The following is a 25,000-nucleotide window of genomic DNA, read 5'->3' as shown; positions in this document are numbered from 1 at the left end:
TGTACTTCTCATGTTATCTGCATCACTCACCTGCCCAACGAGTTTTGCATCATCCACAAACTTAATCCAGTACATTCACTTTCCTCATCCAAGTCATTAAAATAAATTGTAAATAATTGTGGCTCCAGCACCAATTCCTGTGGCATTCCATGAGTTACCGGTTCTGACAATGCCCCCCTCCCTCCGCCTTTTCCCAACTTTCCATTTTCTATTATTACCTGAACCTCTCTCCACGTCAGTATACTTCTTCCAAAACCATGAGCTTTTATTTTATTAAGTGGTCTAATGTGTGGTAACTTATCAAATGCATTCTGAAAATCCAAAATATGACCTCCAATACTTCCTCTTTATTTATCCTGCTTGTTACCTCCTCAAAGTATTCTGGTATATGTGTCAGGCATGATTTCCCCTTCATGTAGCCATGCTAACTCTGCTTGATCATATTACATAGTTCTAAGTACTCTGCCAGTACATTTCAGTCATCCAAAGGCATTTCTGCACTCTTTTATTGATAGATGCTTCTAACAAAATCCACTTCAAACTCTTTGCTGCTGACCTTCATCTTTCAATCTTCTCCAAATACAGAATCCTTGGTATATACAGGCACTTTGACTTGTTTCTTTAATCAATGACCACTGATTTTTTTAGCCAAGCTGGATGTCATCATCTGTGCTACATGGTCCTAGCCCCCAATGATTTTTTGGACTGGATATATGCTCACTGGGTTATAGTACAACCTGAGATGGAATGGCAGGTAGAGTGGGTGACCATAAAGTTCAGCATAATGTCAGGGGAACAATTCCCAGCACCTACCTACTTAGCCCACCTTTACCAGTGTGGGTAAGGCACTGGGAGGCCCATCTACCTGTGTGCCAGTTGAAGCCTTTATGTGGCCAGTTAATGGCTACTTATGCACCCCCTCCAGCTCTTGTTTGGATTTTAACCACAGTGGGAAAGATCCATGCCAAATGTACGTCCTGACAGGTTTCAACATTGAGCAGATTGCTGATCATTCAAAGTTAGAGGGAGCCTCTTTCATTGGCTCCACCCCCATTGTCTCCAATTTGTTCCCACTCCTCATCCCACCCTGGTCTGGCGGCCTGACGATGGGAAAATCCAGATTTAATTGAAAACCCGAGCTCCATCATAGCATGTTGTCATGAGGACTGGTTGTGATCCATACAGTAGCCACTGCTCCTGATGAGACTAATGGGACCAGGGAGCTGCCCACCATTCGATTGATTGACAACTCTCAGAGGCTAGTCTTCCTTTGCAGTTGGAGGAAGGAGGTTGGGCTCCAGCCATGACGACAATGCAAGGCAATTTTTATGCCTGAATAGCAAGAACCACACCCCTCCCTCCTAAGTCTTCCAGCTCGAGAGGATTAGCAGGCTATGATTGGCAAGTCCGCAAAAGAGATTGTGCTCTCGTGTGCCTCTTGTGTCTCAAAGTAGAAACATGTTCTCTCCAACTTATTTAAAAAATAGATTCAGCAGCCAGGTCACCACTGCGATGACTAAGGATGTCCCTTTTACATTCATAGCCTGGGACTGCTCCTGTACTGCAACAGAAATGCAATTTTCCTTGATTTCTTTTACATGTCCTCATTTGGGATGTCAATGGCCATGATCATTATCCGAAACATAAAGGTAACTGGACTTGCAGGTCCCTGATCTCTCCTCTGAAAACATGGTATGGAAATGGGAAGGTCCCAAGGAACCAGTTGATGTTGGTTTTGGATTCAGCAAGGTATTTCACCTAATGAGGCAATGCTTATGGTCTCTCCCATAACATAAGAAACTGTTTGGAGAAGGTAAAATTGCCATAGTCTTACCAGATCACATGGCTGCTCTCTCATTACAAAGAAATCACTGGTGATGGTTTAACCTGAGGGTCACCACACCTCAGGCAAAGCAAGAGGTTGAGAAAGAGTCTCTTTCAAGGTAACGCTGGCCAATGTAGGAATTGGTCCCATGCTGTTGGTGTCACTTTGTATTGCAAACCAGCATCAATCTATGGGACTGAATGCTGTGGTATTGAAGAATCCAATAGACAGTTATTGCAGCTAACTATTATATTTAAACATAACATTCATAGCCACAAGTGTATGGACCTGTCTTAACATACTATATTACAGCAGAGAGGAACATGATTCCAATAGAGTGACATGCTTTGATATTCTATTCTTTAAGAGATCCAAGATGGATTCTGAGAAGTTTACACCCTCAGTTCACATGCCATGATGCAGTGATAATATTATGAACATATACCTTTGAAGGTATACAAACATATTGACCAGGATCAGTAACACAATACCAGTAAGCCAGAGAGCTGGGCTATTTTCAGCTTCTATGTGATGCTAATCCAGATCCTGGATCTAGAATTCCAGCTCCAGATCTTTATCACCGGACCGGAATATGTTGCAAGACGTTGTCTGATCTGCTCTGATCAGTGCAGCAATATAAAGAACAATATAAACAGCACTCTTGGGGGCTCAAATTTTTATTATAAAACGCTTGTTAGTCAGCAAATGCCATGAGGCCATAAGGAGGCAGTTCTTTCATCATAATGCTGCACATATTTTCATTTTTTCTAAAACCAGTGTATAAAATAAGAGAGGAAAGTAATCAGGTCGAAGAGATTGTCCACCAAAAATCAAGTCATGTTGATTTACTTTTTTATCTTATTTTCTCACTGTGCAGTCCTAAGTCCTTGGACAAATCTCTGAAGTAAATGTCACTGTTGTTTCAATTTTTCAATGCAAAACATGTCATATGCATTCTGGAAGCAGTCTTGTTTCTTGGGCTTTTGAAATAGGATAAAAGTCTTAAATTGGCTTGTGATGTCCTGCCAGATTTCTACAGATTTTCAGATGGCCCAAGCTCTAGTTGGACTTCTTTTTATTTAACAAGGTGTGATTGCATCATAGCTGCCATTCCTTTGGTGTGGTATTACTGCTTGACATTTCCACAGAGGATATATTATCTGTGAGCATCTGACCAAAACAAGGGGTAAGAGAATTTGGAACTAAATGTCAGGTGTAGAATATTTCAAGATATGTTTCTTAGCTTCTGACCGTACTATTTCGATTGGATAGAAAAAATACAGCACTGAAGAGATAGCGTCATGTCCAGGGATCCCAAGTAAATAACATTCCTTCTTTTGTGAATTTTTGTTATAATGTTGAACTATTTTTGATATTGCATTTCCTGTCCAGCACACCGTGTAGCATGCAACTCTTTACGAGGCACCTCAGTGCTAATTTTAACAACATGATGAAGTTCGTCATTTGAACGTACGTTAAAATCATTGCCCTTGTTCAATAAAGCATCATTCCTTCTCTGTGGTGAATGAGCCATTTATTACAGAGAAAAATGGACAGCTGTAAAATAAAAAGCAGGTGTACTTTCTTTTCCCTCTTTTTGAAAAGAAACGCCGGTATGCCACACGGCCATCCGAAATGTTTTTATTTTTGCAGAACATCCTGAGAGTTAACCAAACCACAGGATATTGTAGACCTCAGGGAGAATGAGCAGCTCCTCTGTGGAAAGCAACTGGATGACATCCAGCATCCTTAGGGCAGCCAGGCATAAAATTCATTGCACGGCCACAAAAGGCTGCAGAGGAAGTGAAGCGCTGCAACAGTGGGGGAGGGCTGAGCTCCCCATTTGTTAGGAGTCAAACAAATGAAACCAAGGGATTGTTAAGTGATGCAATATGTGGAAGAAGTTGTTGGGGGGCTGGGAGTTGGTTTTGGAGGCGGGGGAGGGAGTAAGGTGGAATGAGGTTGTGGGCAGGAGAGTCGTAGCTCCTATGCAGCAGCATTCATTATTCACTGTGACCTTGCATGAAATTCTCCCGGTGCTCCAGAACTATTTATTCAACGTGACAGCTTCCTGTCAAAATAGGACCACCTGCAGTACTTCGAATTGAATGGGAAAGAAAAAAGGTATCATGAAGGCATGAATGGATTTGTGTTGAACTTTCAGCAACTCTTTAAGCCATTTTAAAGTTGAATGACTTCGAGGCTGCAGGTTGCAAGGTGGAAATGTTGGCCAAGCAAATTAAGTTGTGCCCAAAAAAATCATTGAGACTTAATAACTATAGCTAGGTAAAAGAATAATACTTCCAGATTTGAAAACAGCATAACTATGGGATGTAAACACACAAGAAAGAAGTAATTTACTCAATATTTTCAATGAAAATGTATTTATTTTAATTGGGTTAGTGTCTCTGCTGAAAACAATGTTCTGTCCTCAGTTAATATCTGGTGTTTGTGTTCTGCTCTCAATGGAAAAAATGCACATTTTATTGAAGAATGGCATTTGGTTGATTGCATGTAATTGTGGCATGCTGACTTAGTGGTTAGCACTGCTGCTTCACAGCACCAGGGGCCCAGATTCAATTCCACCCCTCGGGTGACCGTCTGTGTGGAGTTTACACATTCTCCCTGTGTCTGTGTACGTTCCCTCTGGGTATTCTGGTTTCCTCCCACAGTTCAAAAGATGTGCAAATTTGGTGGATTGGCCATGGGATATGCAGAGTTATTGGGGGGAGGGGGGGAGGTGGTGGTGGGGAGTGGGGTGTTGGGTGGTCTTTGATGGGCTCAACCCCATTTTGACACTGCCAGTCCGCAACTGTGTGTTCAACAATTATTACTGAACACTTGGCCCAGAAGAAAAGGGAAGCTTGCCCCCTTCCCCCACCCCTGTCATGGACAGAGACCGGAAAGTATTGGTGGACAGGAAGATGAAGAGAGACGGTGTCCAACTTGGAGGTGCTCACCTCGGTGGGTATCTAGATTAGACTTGGGAACACCATCTAGTGAGCACAACATTGGCACAGCTCTGCAGCTGGTTGAGGAAGAAATATGCCAAGTCTCTGACACCCTGAGGACTGCTGGAGACAAGGCACCTGCTCAACTCCAAGCAGAAGATGGTCCGTAATGACTTTGTCAAAATACAGAGGAACATCGAACAGGTTTTTCAGAGGCTGACTGAAGGGTGAAAGAATCCACCAATGATTGCAGTACCACCATGGCCCCAGCAGATGTGTGTCTATCTGTCTCCTTGGATAGGTTGGGTGACAGACCACTCAGTGTCGGCTAGATACATATGTGTGGCTGCTCTCCAGTAACGGAAAGATGAGAGAGGAGATGAGGGAACTTGACCTCACTCCCAGTGTCCCTTCCTCTCAGGGAGGCAGGGTGGAATCAGTCGGCACCAACAAGTAGGATAGGTGACAAACAGGCCACCCAGAAGCTTCTTCTCAGGACACCACTGAAGTGGGAGTCCCTTGTGCCCCCTGTGTATGATACCAGAGCAGTGAATGTGAACCAGCATTATTTTAACAATTTTTGAGTGGAATGTGGGCATCACTGGCAAGGCAGGCATTTGTTGCCCATTCTTGGTTGCCCTTGAATTGATTGGCTCTAAAAGGCCATTTCAAAGGGCATTTGAGAGTCAACCACATTGCTGTGGGTCTGGAGTTACATTTAGGCCAGACCGGCTAAGGACTGCAATTTCCTTCTCTAAAGGCAAACTTACAATCACATGGATAACGAGACATTTATTCAACAACCCAAAAGATCAAGAACTGCAAAAATGAAAAAGGTCCTCATTTCCTGCACTAAGTAGGGATTGCTTGCCATATGTCAATATTAAACACTTAAATGAAGTTCAAGTTCAGCTCATTTATCCTGGGAGTGGGTTTCTTGCAGGTACTCTCTGGTATTGTTCTTGGATCACCAGCCAATTGTTGTCCTCATCTTCACCCTCAGAAGGTTATGGTCAATGCCCCATTTGGTCAAGATCCATGAATAACCCCTTTACCAGCTCCTGTTATGAAGGGTACAAATTGGGATATACTGCAACACTCCCAGAGCATTCTGACTAATCATACTGTAGCCTCTGGACTGCATGCACTTGATCTGCAGAACTGACTGTGGCTCAATCTCTGGACTGTATGGACACAGAGCCCTGGTCGCTGGTCAGAACAAGTGCTTGACTGATCATGGACAATCCCCTGTAAGGTAATTGGTCAAGCCTCTTAGCTGACTACGGTGGCACTCCCTGTCTGACTGTAGTCCCCCTTCACCCATTTCACACATGACCATTCACTCAACAGCACAATGTTTTTTGCATAAACTATTGGCACATGTTGTAAATTTCATGTTGATATCGCATGGTGCCTGACCCCCAAGTCCTTGCAAATGTGCAAATCCAAAAAGCAGGCAAAAACAAATACAGGCATTTCTTTCATATTTATTCCCCCCTCCTTATGGATCTCTGACTGTCAAGCTTATAGCCAGGTGCTTCCATTCACTAAGCTGCCACTTAGCCATTTAAAACAGAAATCTAAGTGATCCAGGAACTTGGAAAAAGCAACATATTTCTGACTCACTGAACCAATGAGTTTGCTCAGTGGGTAAGGCCCAAGGAGAACAGTCTTTTCTAACAGGAGTGTTGCTGGCTGAATATGGAGTCAGGGCGCATCTACATCACAACTGCCACAACTGAACTGATAATAGAGAGCAATGGAGTGGACACCTTGGGAAAAAGTTTGCACTTTTCACTGCTTCAGAGATACCTTGGCCTGCACACCTGATATAAATTCCAAGGATGGGATTTAATGGAACAAAAGCTAATCCAACCTACCAGCAAGAAACATGTGTCACTGCCGAGGGGGAGCTCAACCAAATTACATACTAGACAAACACGTAAATAGCCAACGCCAAGCCTTCTAAGGGATTTCGGTTGGTGGGGATAGAAATCCTACCCAAAGATTAAGAGGCCAGCAGCTTTCCATTGTCAGGAGTGCCACCATGTGTGATAACTGCTTCAAATCATTGTGTGATCCCTGCACGTAGGGGATTGAGTAAGAGGGAATGGGAATTTCAGAATCGAGGGCAGCAGGGTGGCTTTCAAATGCCTATGTACCACCTTCCTGATGCCAGATGCACCAACTGAACACAGGGTTCCACTAAGGGATGCGTCTAAAGGCCTGCTGGCCATCCGGATGTGGGGGAAAGCTGAGCCACTCTTAATCAGTTTCAGCTATCACTGCATTCCAGTTAACTTTTAGAAAACTAATGCCAATTGGCTCATTAATGAGCATAATTGACATCCTGCTGCTAGCAGGAAAATTTCCCTCAGGGATCCTTTCCAGCATCCAACTTAATTATTTTTACTCATTCGCAGAAGGTTGCTGATAAGGCCAACATTTATTGTCCACCCTAACCGGCCTTGAGCTAAGTGCTTTGCAAGGTCATTTCAGAGGGTAGTTAAGTGTGAACCACATTGCTGTTGGTTTGGAGTCACATGTAGGCCAGACCTGGTAAGGATGGAGGATTTCCTTCCCTAACAGACATTAATGTTTCAGATGGGTTTTTACGATAACATGGTTGCAATTTGGCTAGCTTTTAACTCCAGTTCTTTTTTTAAATTGAATTTGAATGTCATGCTGGAATTCAAACCCATATGCGCAAAACGTCAGCTTGGGGTTCTAGAGTAATCATCCAGTGACATTACACCAACAGCTCCCCCATTGATCCCGAGACGCTTTACCACCACCAGGGTACTGACATGCAGCCATTCCTACAATTAGATGGATCCATCAATCATGCACTAAACTGCATTCCCCCAGCCCATACATGTTGTGTTGTTGTAAAGCCCAAAGCCACTGCAGACCAATACTAAACTTGCAGTATGAATGCACTGTTAGATGCACTACTTTAACTGGTTGAACTTTTCTAGTCTGCAATGTCGCTCACTGGTACTTTTTAGTAAATTTCTTTTGTTCATATTATCAATGCCAGGAGCTGTACGTCAAAGTGAAGAGCTTCCAAATGAAGTGGGGTGGAATTACTAGTATTGAGGAGGGTTGCACAGTAATATAGGTGAAGAAAGCTAGCCAACAGAATCAGAATCTAATCTCAACTTGACCTTTGGGTTTTGTGTTTGGCTTTTTACATGAAATTACCTGACATTTTACTGTTCCATAAGGAATGATTTTAGCCAAACTTATACGATTGCATCACATTGAACCCAGTTTAAGAGGGTGTTTTATGAACAGCTGTTTGCAGCTGAATTGAGGAGGAGGCTTATGACTGTGAGGATCAGAGAAAGCAAGCTTAAATACAGGATGGGTTGCAGTCTTGGTGGAATAGGATATTATCATCATTATCATTTTGAGCATAATTTTCTGAATGTGCACTGTCAGTAAGCAAGGTCCATCATCACCAGCATGCATTGGAAACATTTATTTTTCCATGTACATCTCTAGTTATTATTACTAAAATTACAGTCAAGAAAACTATTCAGGGACAAGAATTAACAGAATAATGATTTACAGATGGCTAATAAACCAGAAAGCCTGAAAATAATGAAACCTCAATATAATATTTATCATTTATAAGAAGATAGATGCTGTCTCCATCAAAGTTTCATGATTTCTTTTATGCCAATTTGAAACTAAGCATTTATTGGAAAATCTTTTAGTCAATTATAAGTTTGATATGAATTACAGCACAGCTGTCAAGAAAGTTACTGCATGTTAATAAGATTTTTAAACTGGGTAACAATGACAAAATCAATTTATTTGAACTATTTTGTGTTTTAAACTAATATCCCAAAGTGAATGCCATAATTATAATAGTTAACAATAGACATCGTAGATTTAGATGACTTAAAGAGATTACAAGTAATTGAGGAAGGGTCACAAGACCCGAAATGTTAACACTGATTTCTCTCCACAGATGCTGCCAGACCTGCTGAGCCTTTCTGGCAGTTTCTGTTTTTGTTACAAGAAACTAGTTAAGGAAAGAAAAATGCCTGTTCAAAGTCAAGAAGCTTAATTGACTATATTTTTTAAAAAAAGCTAGGTTTGTGAAATGTTTCTGTAAACACAGAATATGCAACAAAGGGTGAATTTGATAGTGATCAAATTTAAGACTAGAACATTTTTCCGCATATTGAGGATTTAAAATTGATCATTTTTGGTAGTTTATTTTATTCAATATATTGCATCTTTTCAACACAGCCTGGAGCTGGAGGAACACAGCAGGTCAGTCAGCATTAGAGGAGCAGGAAAGTCGATGTTTCGGGTTGGGAGTCTTCATCAGGTAGAGTGTGTGCACGCATATATATAAAACAGAAAGGGCAATGAGAGATGGACAACATTTGCTGTCCTAGCCAGCAATGTCCACATCCCATGAAATCATTTTTAAAAAGGGGTTGTGGGCACGTTCACAATAAATAGAAAAGTTTCACTCAAAGGATTAATATTACTGAAAGTTGGGAATTCACCTGGTCCAAATAGAATGATTATACATTGAAGCAAAGGTAAAAATAGCAAACGCATTTGTCATAATCTTTCAACCCTTGAACAATGCAGGTTTAATGCTGAAGAACTGAAGGTTACCATTTTTCTGCTCCTTCAGTTTTGTCAGCATACCAGACTAAAATCCATATTTTTGCCAACATTTTTTAATATCATGAATGTGATTAACAATTTAATAATGACCACATAGAACAAAGAAGAACAAAGCAGACCAGATAATTTTTTTTTTGTGATCATCCTCAGTATCCAGGCTAGTATCTAATTCCCCTGCTCTTCTTCAAAATATTGCCATGCAAACTTATGCGTGCAACTGAACAGGCAGGTCGAGCTTCAATCTAATGACTCATCCAAAAGCCAGCACTTCCCACAGTGTGGTGCTCCCTCAGTACTGCACAGGAGTGTCAATCTTGATTTTTATGTGTCCAAACCTTGGGTGGGTTTTATCTTGTCGTTCAGAGGCAAGAATGCTGCTGACTGAATCACTATGGTTGATATTATAGCACCATTCAAAAATAGGCAATGGATAAAGAAGAAAACTATAAAGTGTTTCAGACATAGTAGGAACTGCAGATGCTGGAGAATCTGAAATAACAGGGTGTAGAGCTAGATGAACACAACAGGCCAAGCAGCATCAGAGGAGCAGGAAAGCTGACGTTTAGGGCCATTTCTGAAGAAGGGTCTAGGCCCGAAACGTCAGCTTTCCTGCTCCTCTGATGCTGCTTGGTCTGCTGTGTTCATCCAGCTCTACACTCTGTTATCTGAAACTATAAGGTGGCCAGTCAAATTTTGGTGGTGCAAGAGTTATTGGAAGCCCTCATTGTGGAGGAACAAAATAAACATTAAATTGGAAAGACATAGGCAAATGAAGGATAACCAACATGGATTTGTTAAAAATAGATTGTATCTGACTAATTTAAATTAATTATTTGATGAAATGAGAGAAAAAGATTGGTCAACTAAATGTAACAGATGTATATATTTACGTTTGGAAGGCAGTTGACAAAATGAAACACAGAAGGCATATTTAGAAAAATATTCTAAAATATTTAGAAAATACAATCCCATGCTAATAATTAAGGGAGAGTGGGGATTATGGATATGAAATTGGCTCAGTGACAGAAGGAAAAGGGTGGCAGTGGATAGTGCACTTGGAAAAGACGATAATGGAAAGACAGTATACTCGAAATGACACAAAGTTTTTACAAATATGTAGATGAACAGGGATTTTGATGTATGCATATATATAGGCTTATAGGCATCACAACAAGTTGATAAGTTGATAAAAACTTGAATTTATAAGATAATGGTAGAAGTTTATAAGTTACCATTAGCTGAAGTATTGTGAATAATTCTGAACTCCAGACCGAAGGAAAGATGTAAATGACTTAGAAAGGAGTCTGAGGTGGTTTGCCATGATGTTACCAGGATTTAGGGATTTTGAGGAGAAATTGGGAAAGATGAGATTGTTCTCCTTGAAATAGAGGGGATTAAGAGGCTTTCAAGATGATGAGACATTTTGTGAAGTAGCTAGATCAAAACTGTTCCCTGAGTTAATTGCCAAAGATCATAGATTTAAAAACATTGACAAAAGATCTAGAGGACAGCTATCTTTCATTTGGAATGTTATTTCTGAAAAGATTTTGATAGATTATTCCATAAATAATTTGAAAAAAGGTGTTAGGCAGGTACTTGAGAATGAGGAACATACTAAAATGCAGTGGAGATGTTGGTCTAAGCACAACAGCTCTTTCAAAGAGCCAGCATGGGTATAATGGACCAAAGGTATCAATGACATTCTTTTGTGTTTTGTATGTTACCATGAGTCTGAGTAATTGATGCTGCCCTATAACATTCTGATTATAACAATCTCTGTCTTGTTCTGATGAAAATCTTACTCATCACCTTAATCTATACTCAACAATGACAACACTAACCTCTTTAAATCGTGCTGTTATAAAGTACAACATATGATGATGCTTCACAGGAATATTATCAAATAAAATTTGACAAAGAGCAACTCAAGGAGATAAAGTCACCGTGGTCCTAGTGGACCACTTTCTCATTAGAGGGAAATGGCCAGTGGTGGTTTAACTTGAGGATCACCACACCTCAGGCAAGGGGAATGACTGAGAAAGTGGTACTGTCACAGTACCCTCAGCTGGCATAGAAATTGAATCCATGCTGCTGGCATCACTCTGCACTGCAAATCAGCCATCCAGCCAATTGAGCCAACCAATCCCACTTAAGGAGATATTGAGTCAGATGACACAATGGTTATCCAAAGAGGTGGTCTTTAAGGAGTGTCTTAATGGTGGAAAAAGAGGTAGAGAAGCAGAGATATGCAGAGAAGGAATTATAGAACTTATATCTTAGTTATAGCCATCCGTGATGGAGCAATTGAAATCTTGGGATGCTCAATAGGTCAAAATTAGATGTCTCTATAAATTGTGAAACTGGAGGAGATCATATAGGTTAGGAAAGTCGAGGCTATGGAGTAACTTGAAAACAAGGATGAAAATGTTCAATTTTCAAAACATCATTTGACTAAGAGCCAATATAGACCAGCAATCAGAAGGATGATAGACAAAGGGTTTTACTGTGGGTTGGAACACACAGACAGCAGCATTTTGGATAACCTCTCAGTTACAGAGGTTGGAATGTGGGAAAGCAGCCAGGATTGTTGGAATCATCAAGTCTAGAGGTAACAATGCCACAAACAAAGCTTTCGGTAGCAGATGAGTTGTGACAGGGATGTAGTCAGGTAGTCACAAATTTGGTGATAACGCAAGTATATGGTTAGCAAATCATAGAATCATACAGCCATAGAATCAAGGAGTCATACTGCATGGAAACAGACCCTTTGGTCCAAACAATCCATACCACCCATAATCCCAAACTAAACTACTCCCACCTGCCTGCATTGGTCCATATCCCTCTAAACCTTTCTTATTCATGAACTTATCCAAATGTCTTTCAAATGTTGTAACTATACCTGCATCCACCACTTCCTCTGGAAGTTCACTCCACACACTAACCACTCTGGTAAAATCATAGGATCAAGTATGACACTGGGTTGAAAACAGTCCAGTTCAATCTCAAACAGCTTGTAGGAAGAGGAATAGAGTTAAGCAGAAGGGTTTGGATTGGATCTAGAACAAAAATCAAGAGCTCCTAACTTCATAATATTTAAATAGAAGAAATTTTGGCTTACCTAGTATTGGATGCTGGATAAGCAGCCTGATGATTTCACAACAATGGAAGAATCAATAGAGCCGATGGAGAGGTAGAGCTCGGTATCATCACATGTGAAAACTAGCACTTTGCACTTGGATGATTTCATCAAGGAGATGTAAATGAGAAATAGAATGGGACTAAGGACAGATCCTTTGGGAGTACCAGAAGTAACAATGCAGGAGCAAAAGGAAAATCTATTGTAAGTGATTCCCTGGCTGCAATTAGATAGATAAGGAGGTCTGTCTCAAATTATTGGATGACAGTAGAGAAACGCTGGAGGACAATGCTGCGATCAACCATACAAATGCAGCAGATCACTCACAAAGACTGAGGATGAACAGTTTAACTTTGTCTCAGTTACATAGAATGCCATTTGTAACTTTGAAAAGGGCTGTTTCAGCATTGTCGTGGGTGCAGATACCCAGCTGCAAAGCTTCAGAAATGGAACTCTTGGAAAGAGGGACATGTACTTGGGAGGCAAAATCATGTTCAAGGACTTTGGGAAAGAAAGGGTAGTTGGAGATGGGGACAGATTTTACAAGGTATTGGAGTCAAGTTTTTGTTTGAGGAAAATAGCGATGAAGATTTGAAGGAGAGAGGAATATCAGCTAGAGGGAGAGAAACTTTAACAATATAGGCTAACAAGGGGATCAGGAGGGGACATGTGCTCAGTGGTTTAGTGTCTCCAGGGATGGCGGGTCTGATGTATGAGGAGAGATTGACCAAGTTGGGATTGTTTTCGCTAGAGTTCAGAGAAATGAGGGGGGAATCCCATTGAGACTCTAATAGGACTGGACAGTATAGATGCAGGGGGGATGTTCCCGATGGTGGGTATATCCAGAACCAGGGGCCACAGTCTGAGGATTCGGGATAGACTATTTAGGATAGAGATGAGGAGACATTTCTTCACCCAAAGAGTGGTGAGCCTGCAGAATTCATTACCACAGGAAGGAGTTGATGCCACAACATTGAATGTATTCAAGAGGCAACTAGATATAGCACTTGGGTCGAATGGGATCAAAGGTTATGGGGAGAAAGCAGGGTTAGGCTATTGAGTTGGACAATCAGCCATGATCGTGAAGAATGGCAGAGCAGGCTCAAAGGGCCGAGTGGCTGCCTCCTGCTCCTATCTTCTATGTTTCTGTGAAATAGGGCTGAGGGAGCAGGAGGTGGATTGCATGGACATGATGGACTTGGAGAGTGCACCAAGAGAGATAAAAGAGAAATTGGAGAGTGATCAGAGTTCAGAGTTAAGGTGGGCAGAGCCTCAGAGAACATTTGGTCTGGTGGGTTGGTGCAAGGGATAGAAGCAGCTGAAGACCTCAATCTTAGCGACAAAAAAGTCCTAGAGGTTCTTGCATGGAAATGACAGTGCAGCAAACAGGAGGATTTTAGAAGATTGACTGCAGTAGAGAAAAGAAGCTGGTAATTGTGGAATAGTGAGCAGATTTGCCAGACAAGAGTGAGATCCAATAATGTTTTATGTATTTCTGGGAGTAAACGATTAGCTGTTGTGCACCATATGTGCTTAAGTTAGCTTCCCTTAGACTTAAATAATTGGAGGTGAGTGCTGTAGCAGGAGGAGCAATGCAGAGTGAGAGAGAGTAATTGTGACTGGGAATGGGGCATCAAGGGATCCATCATTATTACATTTCTAAACCTTTCACTTTAAGTCTGAGGTACCTAAATTTCTTCCAATTCAAAATAACTTTGTTCCTCACGTTGATTGTTTCCTGAATTCCTTTTCAAACCATTAACAACCATGAAAGAGTAGAAGTAGTAATTTACTGGGCAGTAAAATTATTAGATAACCAGCTGAAAATGACTCCATTTGTCTGATGTAATCATCATTTAGAAAGTAGGTCAATATGGGGAAGACAGAAATGCGTTTGATCAAGTCAAAGTTTAAGTTAGGATTAGTTTCTGCATTTTCCATTAGCGCAAAGTACACTGAATATCACAATTTCTAAAAAGTCGTTACACAAAATAAGCAAAATATACATTTTGGGCATCAAATGAGATGATGTGAAGGAGAATTCAGTAGGTGGAAGGAAGCGCACACTACCTACATCTGTACAGTAATAAGAAGAAACGGGCTAAAATATAGTTTGGTAACATCTGTTGAATGTCGAACAAATGAATACTCAATCAATCGTTGGTATGAATTCCAGATGGCAAGGAAGAAAGGGGCCAAGTTAAAATCTATTGGCACCACATTGTAGAAACAGGCCGCAAGGAAATTAAATTGCCCCAAAGGAGGAAAGAGGAAGTGCTGAGTACTAGAGGATACAAATAAAAGTAGCTTCTTTGTACTTGACCACAGAGAATTTGAGTCTACAGCAGTTGGAAGTGATGCATGGAATCTGTGTTTTACTTTAGTGAAAGCATTTTGAAATTGCTCGACATGCTAGAAGTATACTCACAAAAAAAAAATCAATTTCTAACCTTGTGTGTAAATTCAGTAGCTAAATAAACATTCTAATACTTGGGATTCTATCATTTTATGAAAGCTTTAGCAATGCTCATTTATCTGCCAGCATATTTCTGATATTCAAACTACTTGTTTATTCAAACTGATTTCGCAGCAGTGCAGTTATTAGTGAAATAATGATTCTCACACACAAACAAGGTGCCTTTCTTTTTCTACATGTATACTTGTCATTTCCACAATGCATTCACTTTTGTCAATAGATGAATGAGAATCAACATTCCGTCCATTTGCCATTTGTCCACCTTCTTTTCCATAGAGTATGTGTGAAACAGGCAATCTGGCTCACTGTTATCATTTGCATCTGACATTAAAAGTTATAAATGCTTCCATCACCTCCCCCACTAATTCCTCTGTCTCCTTCTCTTGGACGTTCGGATCATTTTCAATCCATTTTCTCTTTATCTGCCTCTTGCTCTCATATATCTCTAATTCCATGTTTGGCCACATCTCCTGTTCTTAGTTTCTCTTTATTTTTCTCCATCTTCCCTTTTCTAAATTCTAATTTCTAAATCATTCTTTATGTCTGTCACAGATCCCTTTTCTCTGTACATATCTCTATCCTTGTCTATCTTACTCTTTCTGTATAGCTTTCATTCCAAATGTCACACATTCTCACCACTCTCTCTCTTTTCTCAGTGCCTCCCTTGATCCTTCAACAAATCACTAATAGTTTTGTTTATCCTTTCACTAAAATATGGTCCTGTCTCTCCAGGACAGAAATACGAGTTATCCTGTTGAACTTGCATCTACGTCCCACATCATGGGAATTTGCAACTGCAGCCCAGCACAAGCCAGGTCATAGATTCTCCATGCTTCCGAGTTGGAACTGGATGATAAGATGCAGGTTAAAGATAGAGTGAAAAAGGAAGAAGAAAGTAGGAGTGTTAAGAGTTGGGGAAATAGCTTTTGATTTGATTTATTATTGTCACATGTACCAAGATGCAGTGAAAAGTATTGTTTTGCATGCCATCCAAACAAGTCATACCTAACATAAGTACATCAGGGTAAAAGAACAGATTGCAGAACATAATGTTACAGCTACAGAAAGTGCAGAGAAAGATCAACTATAATCTGGGAAGAGCAGAGTGAGCAGAGAAGACAGAGCTCATCGTGGGCCAGGAGGAGCTGAGGAACGCTGGGATCTGGGTGGAGCCTCATGGAAAGAAGTAGAGGACCACAGGTTGGGAGGAAGCTTGTGGGCAGCTACAGCCAGGTCAGAATTTACAAGATAACAAGGTGTAGAGCTAGATGAACACAGCAGGCCAAGCAGCATCATAGGAGCAGGAAGGCTGACGTTTCGGGCCTAGACCATTCTTCAGAAATCTAGGCCTGAAACGTCAGCCTTCCTGCTCCTATGATGCTGCTTGGCCTGCTGTGTTCATCTAGCTCTACACCTTGTTATCTCAGATTTTCCAGCATCTGCAGTTCCTACTATCTCTGATAGAATTTGCAAGAGACTTTTTATCAGGGACAGGAGCTGAAATATGATTCTGGCATGAGCCTGTGGCTACTTCAGATTTCCAAACTTAGTTCAAATACATGGCAATTTATTCTTTGGTTGTCTGTACATACAGGAGACACAATCTCCAACTCTTCTCCTATCCGGGCACTCACCAGTAGAACTGCTAACTTAATTGGTTATGACCATCTCACAAGCAGATTTCTGCTCGAGAGCACTGTGCTTTGTTCACAGAAACAGTTTTGCCATTACCATTACATTCCTACTCAATTTCTCTCATGTGATAACAAACCTATTATCCCAAATCATTATAGACAAGAGTTTCAATAAATGGCTCATTAACTCTAAATCATTAAAATGCAAATTTCTTCTGGTAAGAACAGTCTGTTTTTCAACAATGAGGTGACAGAAGGACACTGACATTTTAAGCAGTAACTGTTAAAAAATGTGAACAGTGAATTCTGGTAACTACAAAGTCATTATATGAGAAACAAGGTGCGATAGTTGATTCCTCTTCCCGAAATGACCGCCTTTCCCACTGTTGTTATTTACAGTTTTCGGGTGACCAACACCAAAATATAAGCACATAAGAATATTAGAAATAGGAGCAGGAGTAGGCCATCTGGCCCATCAAACCTGGTCCACCATTCAATAAGATCATTGTTGATCTTTTTGTGGACTCTGCTCCACTTATCCACCCACTCATCATAGCCCTTAACATTATAGAATATGAGAACATAATAGCTATAGATATGTAAAAAAGAGATTAGCAAGGACAAACATGAGTTCATTGCAGGCAGAATTAAAAACAGAAAGTTAAGAACTAGCAGAGAAGCTAAATAAATACATTCTGTCTCTCTTAACAGGGGAAGATACAATGTAATAATTGAGATCCAAAAACCTAGTGAGAATGTGAAACTGAAAGAAAGTAGCATTGGTTAAAAAAGTAATCTCGGAGAAATTAAAGTTGACAAATCTCTGCGACCTAATGACCTTCTTCCTAGAGTGCTGAAAGAAACGGCCACAGAATTATTGGACGCATTGATGATCATCTTTCAAATTTTATTAAACCTGCAACAGTGGCTGCAAATTGGAAGCTTGCAAATGTAATTTAACTGTTTGAGAAATAAGGGAGAGAGAAAACAGGGAACTACAGACCAGTAAGACTGATGTCAGAAGGAGGGAAAATATGGGATAATATTACAAAGGATGTGAATTTGAATATTTAGAAATTAATTATCTGATTGGACAGTGGCAACGCGAATTCATATTTGGCAAATCTGATAGATTTCTTTGGTTTTGTTACTAACAGTTGATAAGGAGAAAAACCGTCGATATGGAATCCTGGATTGTCAGAAGCTTCTGATAAAATCCAACGCAGATGGTTAAAAACTAAAGTACCTGGGTTTGATGTTATACACCAATATAGATTGATGATTGGTTAACAGGCAAAAAGCAGTCTGTTGGAATGAATGGGTCATTTACATGTTGGTAGACTCTGATGAGTAGAGTATGCCAAGCATCTATGAGGCACTTTGGGCCATCAGCAGATTCATACTCCAACGTGATATGCAACTTCACAGCCTGGCATATCTCGCACTCCAACATTACCAAGAAGCCAAGGGATCAAACCTGGTTCAATGAAAAGCGCAGGATGGCATGTAGAAGGCAGTACCAGGCATAACTAAAAATGAGGTGTCAACCTGGTGAAGCTACAAAACAGAACTACTGGCATAGCAAACAACATTAGCAGCAAGTGATTGCCAGAGATAAGCAATCCCATAACCAACAGGTCACTTTTTAGCTGCCCGGTCCTGCCACATCTAATCATAAATTGTGGTGGACAATTAAATAAGGGCTTCACAAACATCCGAATTTTAAATAACAAGGGGATCCGATGCATTCATGCAAACAATAAGGCTGTAGCATTTACAACAATCTCCAACCAGAAGTGCCAAGTGAATGATCCATTCAGTCTTGTCCAGAAGTCCCCAGCATCACAGATGCCACTCTTCAGCCAATTCAATTCCCACCAGCTGATATCAAGGAATGGCTAAAGACAGAGGATACATGCTAAATCTATGGGTCCTGAAATCATTCCTGAAAACATCCCTAGCCAAGCTTGGAGGCACAGTGGCTCAGTGGTTAGCACTGCTGCTTCATAGACCCAGGGACCTGGGTTCGATTCCAGCCTCAGGCGACTGTCTGTGTGGAGTTTGCACATTCTCCCCATGTCTGTGTGGATTTCCTCCGGGTGCTCCGGTTTCCTCCCACAGTCCAAAGATGTGCAAGCTAGGTGGATTGGCCATGCTTAAGTGCCCGTAGTATTCAGGGGTGTGTAGATTAGGTGGGTTATAGGGGGATGGGACTGGGTGGGATGCTGTGAGAGTCAGTGTGGACTTGTTGGGCCGAAGGGCCTGTTTCCACACTGTAGGGATTCTATGATTCTAAGTACAGTTACGACACTAGCATTTACCTGATAATATGGAAAATTGCCCAGGCATGTCCTGGACACAAAAAGCAGGACAAATCCAATCTGGCCAATTACCACCCCATTAGTCTACTCTCAATCATCAGTAAAGTGATGGAAGGTGTCATCAACAGTGCTATCAAGCAGCATCTGCTTAACAATAACCAGCTCAGCGATGCCCAGTTTGGGCTCCACCAGAGCCACTCTACTTCTTATCTCAGCTGCAGGAGTTCCTCAGGATAATATCCTAGGCCCAACCACCTTCAGTTGCTTCTTCAATCTCCCTCCATCAGAAGTAGGGATATTTGCCGATAATTGCACAATGTTCAGCACCGTTCATGACTTAAGATATGTTCAATGTCCATGTTCAAATGCAACAAGATCCAGACAATATCCAGGCTTGGGCTGACAAGTGCTAGGAAATTTATTACACAGCATTGGAGCCAGACAATGATCATCTCCAACAAGAGACGGTCTAACCACCGCCCCTTGACATTCAATGGTATTATCATCACTGAAACCCCACTATCAACATCCTGGGAGCTACCATTGACCATAAACTAGTTAAATAAATACTGCAGCTATAAAAGCAGGCCAGAGGCTAGGAATTTTACATGGAGTAACTCCCTTCCTGACTCCCTAATGTCTCTCCATGATTCACAAGGGCCAAGTCAGGAGTGTGATGGAATACTCCCCACTTGCCTGGATGACTGCAGCTCCAATAACACTCAAGAAGTTTGACACCATCCAAGTCAAAGCAGCCCACTTGACAGTTGCCACTTCCGCAAACATTAATTCCCTTCACTGCCAACATTCAGTAGTAGCAGTGTGTACTATTGACAAGGTTCACTGCAGAAATTCATAAAGGTCCTTTGGACACATCCTTCAAAACCTAGAACCATTTCAATTTTAAAGGAAAAGGGCAGAAGGTACATGGGAACCACCACATGCAAGTTCCCTTCTAAGCTACTCCACATTCAGGCTTGGATACATATCACTGTTTCTTCAATGTCACTAGGTAAAAATGCTGGAACTCCCTCCCTAATGACATTGTGTGTGTATCTATGCCAAATGGACCACAGTAGTTCAAGAAGGCAGCTCACCACCACTTTCTCAAGGGCAACCAGGAATGGGCAATTAACCTTGGCCAGCCAGTGATGCTGACATCCAGTAAATGAGTAGAATGAGTGGGCAAGAGGATGACAGTAGAATAAATTGTGGTTAATTGCATGGTTATCCATTTTGGTGGGAAAAATGGGGTATGGTGTATTTCTCAATTAGTGTGAGATTTGAAGATACTGATTTCAAAAGCACACTGTGTCCTTGTTCATAAGTAACTGAAACTAACATGCTGGTGCAGTAAACAATTGGGTAGGCATATGGTACATTAGCCTTTACCACAAGAGGATTTGTGTACAGGAGCAAAGAACTTTGCTTAAATTATATTGCGCACTGGTGAGACCACATATGGAACCTTGTGAGCAGTTCTGGTCCCCTTACCTTGCCATAGAGGAGTGGGGATTCACCAGATTGACTCCTGATATGGTCACAACTGTCCTTTGAAGAGACGTTGAGGAGACTGATTCTGTATTGCCTGAATTTGGAAGAATCTCATCAAAATTTATAGATGTCATAAAGGGATTGATAGCATAGATGCAGCAAGGACATGTAAAAAAGAGATTAGCAAGGACAAACATGAGTTCATTGCAGGCAGAATTGAAAACAGAAAGTTAAGAACTAGCAGAAAAGCTAAATAAATACATTCTGTCTCTCTTAACAGGGGAAGATACAATGTAATAATTGAGATCCAAAAGCCTAGTGAGAATGTGACATTGTCCCTTGCTGCATGGTCTTAAGCTGGGGAACAAATATCAGAGTAAAAGGTAAAGCATTTAGGACTGAGAATGAGAAAAAAATATCTTCACCCAAAAAGCGGTAAATCTTTGAAACTTTCTTTCACATATGAGTGTAAAGTCTCGGCCATTAATTAAGTTTCAGACAAAGACTGATAGATTTCTAGTTTCTTATGGCATCTAGTGATGTGGAGATAGTATGGGAATATGGCATTGAAGTAAATGATCAGCAATGATCTAGAACAGAGTAGCAAGTTTGAAGAGCTGAAAGGCCTACTCCTGCTGCAACATTTTTATGTTCTGAAAACCACTTACTTGAATCTTGATTTTAAACCATTCTGAGTACGATATAGCATTCAAAGGCCTTAGGGTAAAAAGCATAACATACTTGAGAACTGGACCATGTCAATTTCAATTTCTAACAAGAGTACAAAACATCTATTAATAACTAAGTTCAACAGTAAATAATGTTATTGAAACATGGTAGCAAATATATTGGTTATTGGTGTCAATCCAAGATAAATGATATCCACTGGTTAAAAATAATCTCTGTGAAAGCACAGAGAAGGAATGTGCCCAGATACACACGTAGATAAATTTAACTTTAGGTGTCAGTGTAAGTTGAGTGATGTAATATCATATAAATATAAAGGGTGGGTGTATAATGGGTAGCTGATTCAACATGTTTGCTTTACACCCATTACCCAAGATTATGTTTATACCCATCATTTCTACTTTGGTTTTCAATGTATTAATATTCTTATTTTTAGGTCTATTAACAGTGATAATTTTTTAATGCAAATCTTTCTTACTGTAATCCTTCCGCCAGCCATACTACCATTTTCAACTAGGAACAATCTTACACCAATTTGGATTTAATATATGAAAATCTGTCAAGTTCTAACCCAGCTTAGATTTCTGAAGTGGCTTAACTGTAACACTTGAAAAACTTGGGTGACGTTAAATCTGTTAACACAAACGGGAGGTTTCCCACCATGGTAGCCTCAATATACCTGGTGGAGTTACACTCAGTTGTGGAAACAGGATGCTCGTTTGAAGCTATACCAGTGGAGTGGAGGCATCTTGGAGGAATTCGCCAGCCACAAAGCAAGATCGTTTTGTGGGCAAGTTTCTGTCCATATCTTCTGTCAGCCTAAACAGCCCATTAGACCTAAAAAGGAGCCTAGTGCCTAGTAGAGAGACCATTCCCACATTGATCAGAAAGTTTATGGAGATTATCATGCACTAATTTTAATAATTCCTTGCATGGTGTAGGAGGGACCTGGTCATTGGGAGGAAAAATTGGAGGTTGCCAAGGAATAAGTAGATGTTATGACTTCAGTCTTCTTTTAAACGTACCTCAATGTGGAGCTTGGAGGAGGAGAGATGTTTTTTCTGCCTCCACAGAAATGTCTTGGAGCGTCTCTCAATTACCTTAATTGCATTTCCTCCCCTCAGAGGAATTTTCAGGGTCACTCTGTAGGCATTAAATCTCACCACCACTTTAAATCACTTAAAACTCCCTACACTGGAGTAATCTATCTCTTGCCAATCTTAGCACTGCCTCCCTTTCTCAGGACCAACTGCTTTGACGTCCAACTTCAGCCAAGATTTCTGCAAAGCTTTTTTCAAGGTATGGGTGTTTCCCCTACATCAAAGAAAGAAAATCAATCTCTAACCTTCTAAACTGAAAGGCTAATGCACAACTATTCACTGGGCTCATTCGTGAAAGAGCTCCCAATGTCAACAAATACCCATTTAGCCACTGAGAACTATCTCTCTCAGACTATTATTTTTGACAAAGAAATCACCTTGGCTACAGAAATACTTACAAGATAATCATTAAACCCCTTCACACAAGGCCCAAAACTCAAATGCCACTAATTCAAATCCAAACTTTAAAATAAATTACATTAAAATATAGATAAATCATACACCTTACATCAAAATCCATATATACCCAAAGAAGATGAAGAGGTGACCTTAGTGAAATGCTCAAAATTATGAACAATTTTGTCAGGATAAAGAAGGATATTTTGTTTCCACGGGCAGGTAAGTTAGTAATTAAGGGTCATAAGTTCCAGGTTGTAAGCAAGAGAGCTAGGAATGAGATGAGAAGAAACTTCTTTGCTCAGAGAGTTGTTAGGATTTGGAATGCACTGCCTGGGAGAGTGGTGGAGGCAGATTCCATAGGAGGTTTCAAAAGACAGTTGAATGTATATTTGAAAGGGATGAAGTTAGAGGACTATGATGATAGGGCTGGAGAATGGAACTAGCCGTTTGGTTCTTTCAGGAGCCAGTACAGACTCAATGGGTTGAATGGTCTCCTTCTGCACAATAAAATTTCATGGATTTATAACCTGTGTATTTCTGCATGTGATTGTATTTGCGCTCTATTATTACTTTCAGAAACTAAAGCACCACTCTCTGTCACTCAAGGAAATCTTAGAATGGCTCTTCTGTCTTTTTGATCTGAATAATTAAGTTTAAATAAAGCATCTTCATCTTCAGCATAAATACCAATCTTTCCCTAGCTACCATCAGTTCTGACAAAGGATCACTTGACCCTAAGCATGAACTCTGCTTTCTCTTCACTGATGGTGCCTGACCTGCTGAGTCTTTCCAGCAATTTCTGTTTTGGTTTCTGATTCCCAACATCCACAGTTCTTTGGGTTTCTTTCAATAATTTTAGGGCCTGAGTATTTTCTCCCATGTCCATCCCTCAAACCCATGCACCAGGCTTTGTCTTCACGTGGGCTGTTACCACAACCATTAGCAGCTGTTTATACTTCTAGGCTAACCTTTGCCCATCCCTTTGTCTGCCTAAATGTGCTCTCTTTCTCTGGGCTCCATCTCCACCTATTGTTTACTCCTCTCCCCACTCCATCTTCAACATATATATCAACCTTTCCCTAGCTGCAATCAGTTCTGAAGAATAGTTACTGAACCCAAAACATTAACTCTGCTTTCTCTTCATTGATGGTCTCTCCATCGATACTTGCAGACCTGCTAAGTTTCTCAAGCATCCACAGTTCTTTTATTTTAAATTGAAGCATAATGTCTACATATCAAAAAAGGAACATAAACATATTTGTCGTGACTGCCTAAAAGAGAGTTGAAACAGAAGGGTGATGTGACACTCCCCACCCCATCACCCTCCACACTTCACCTGCACTTCCCAGAATCTAGTCTACTGCATTCGCTGCTCACAATGTGGTCTCCTCTACATTGGGGAAACGAAGCATAGACTTGGCGACCGCTATGCAGAACATCAACGTTCTGCTCGCAAAAAAGACCCTGAGCTACCTGTTGCCTGCCACTTCAATGCACCACCCTGCTCCCTGGCCAACATCTCTGTCTCTGGCTTGCTGCAGTGTTCCAGCGAAGCCCAACGCAAGCTGGAGGAACAACACCTCATTTTCCGCTTGGGGACCCTACAGCCCTCCGGACTCAGTATTGAGTTCAATAATTTTAGGGCCTAAACTCTCCCATGTCCCAGCCCCCTACCCTACACACCAGGCCTTATTACTACATAGCCTGCCAGTACACACTCCCTGTTGTTAGTCCCTAACAGTCCCCATTAACAACTACTCACCCTCCCAGCCTGATCGTTAGCAACTCCTTTGTCTGTCCAACTGCCTTTCTCTCTCTTTGGGCTCTATTTACTCCCTACCCCACCCACCTCCCTATTTTCTGCATATAAACTGACGTTTTCCCAGCCACCATCAGTTCTGAGGAAGGGTCACCGGACCCAAAACGTTAACTCTGTTTTCTCCTTCACAGATGCTGCCAGACCTGCTGAGGTTTTCCAGCAACTTTGTTTTTGTTCCTGATTTACAGCATCCGCAGTTCTTTTGGTTTTTATCTAGAAAAAATTCTCTTTTATTTTTGACCAGAACCTCAATATCTTTATTCATCCGTTGTTCCTTAATCATACCAGCCTTACCCTTCACTCTAACAGGAACAAAATGCCACTGAACTTTCGTCATCACACTGTTGAGTTTGCATTACATAAAGACAGGATGGCTAAGAAGGTGTTTGTCATGCTTGCTTTCATTGCTCAGTCCTTTGAGTATAGGAGGTTGAATGTTATGTTGAGGATATTGGTGAGGCCTCTTCTGGAATAATGTGTCCAGTTCTGGTTGCCCAATTAT

At 40.9% G+C, this 25,000-nt stretch overlaps 1 protein-coding gene across 3 annotated transcripts in view; it reads right to left on the bottom strand.

Annotated features, from left to right (window-relative positions):
• Window positions 1-25,000, bottom strand: part of lpin1a (lipin 1a) — a 137,125-nt gene that overhangs the window by 40,958 nt on the left and 71,167 nt on the right. The window lies entirely within an intron of this gene.

Source organism: Rhincodon typus, chromosome 5 (assembly GCF_021869965.1).
Source record: "Rhincodon typus isolate 14 chromosome 5, sRhiTyp1.1, whole genome shotgun sequence".
NCBI lineage: Eukaryota > Metazoa > Chordata > Chondrichthyes > Orectolobiformes > Rhincodontidae > Rhincodon > Rhincodon typus.
Note: the sequence above shows the minus strand (reverse complement) of the source record. Positions and strands in the feature narration are given on the sequence as shown.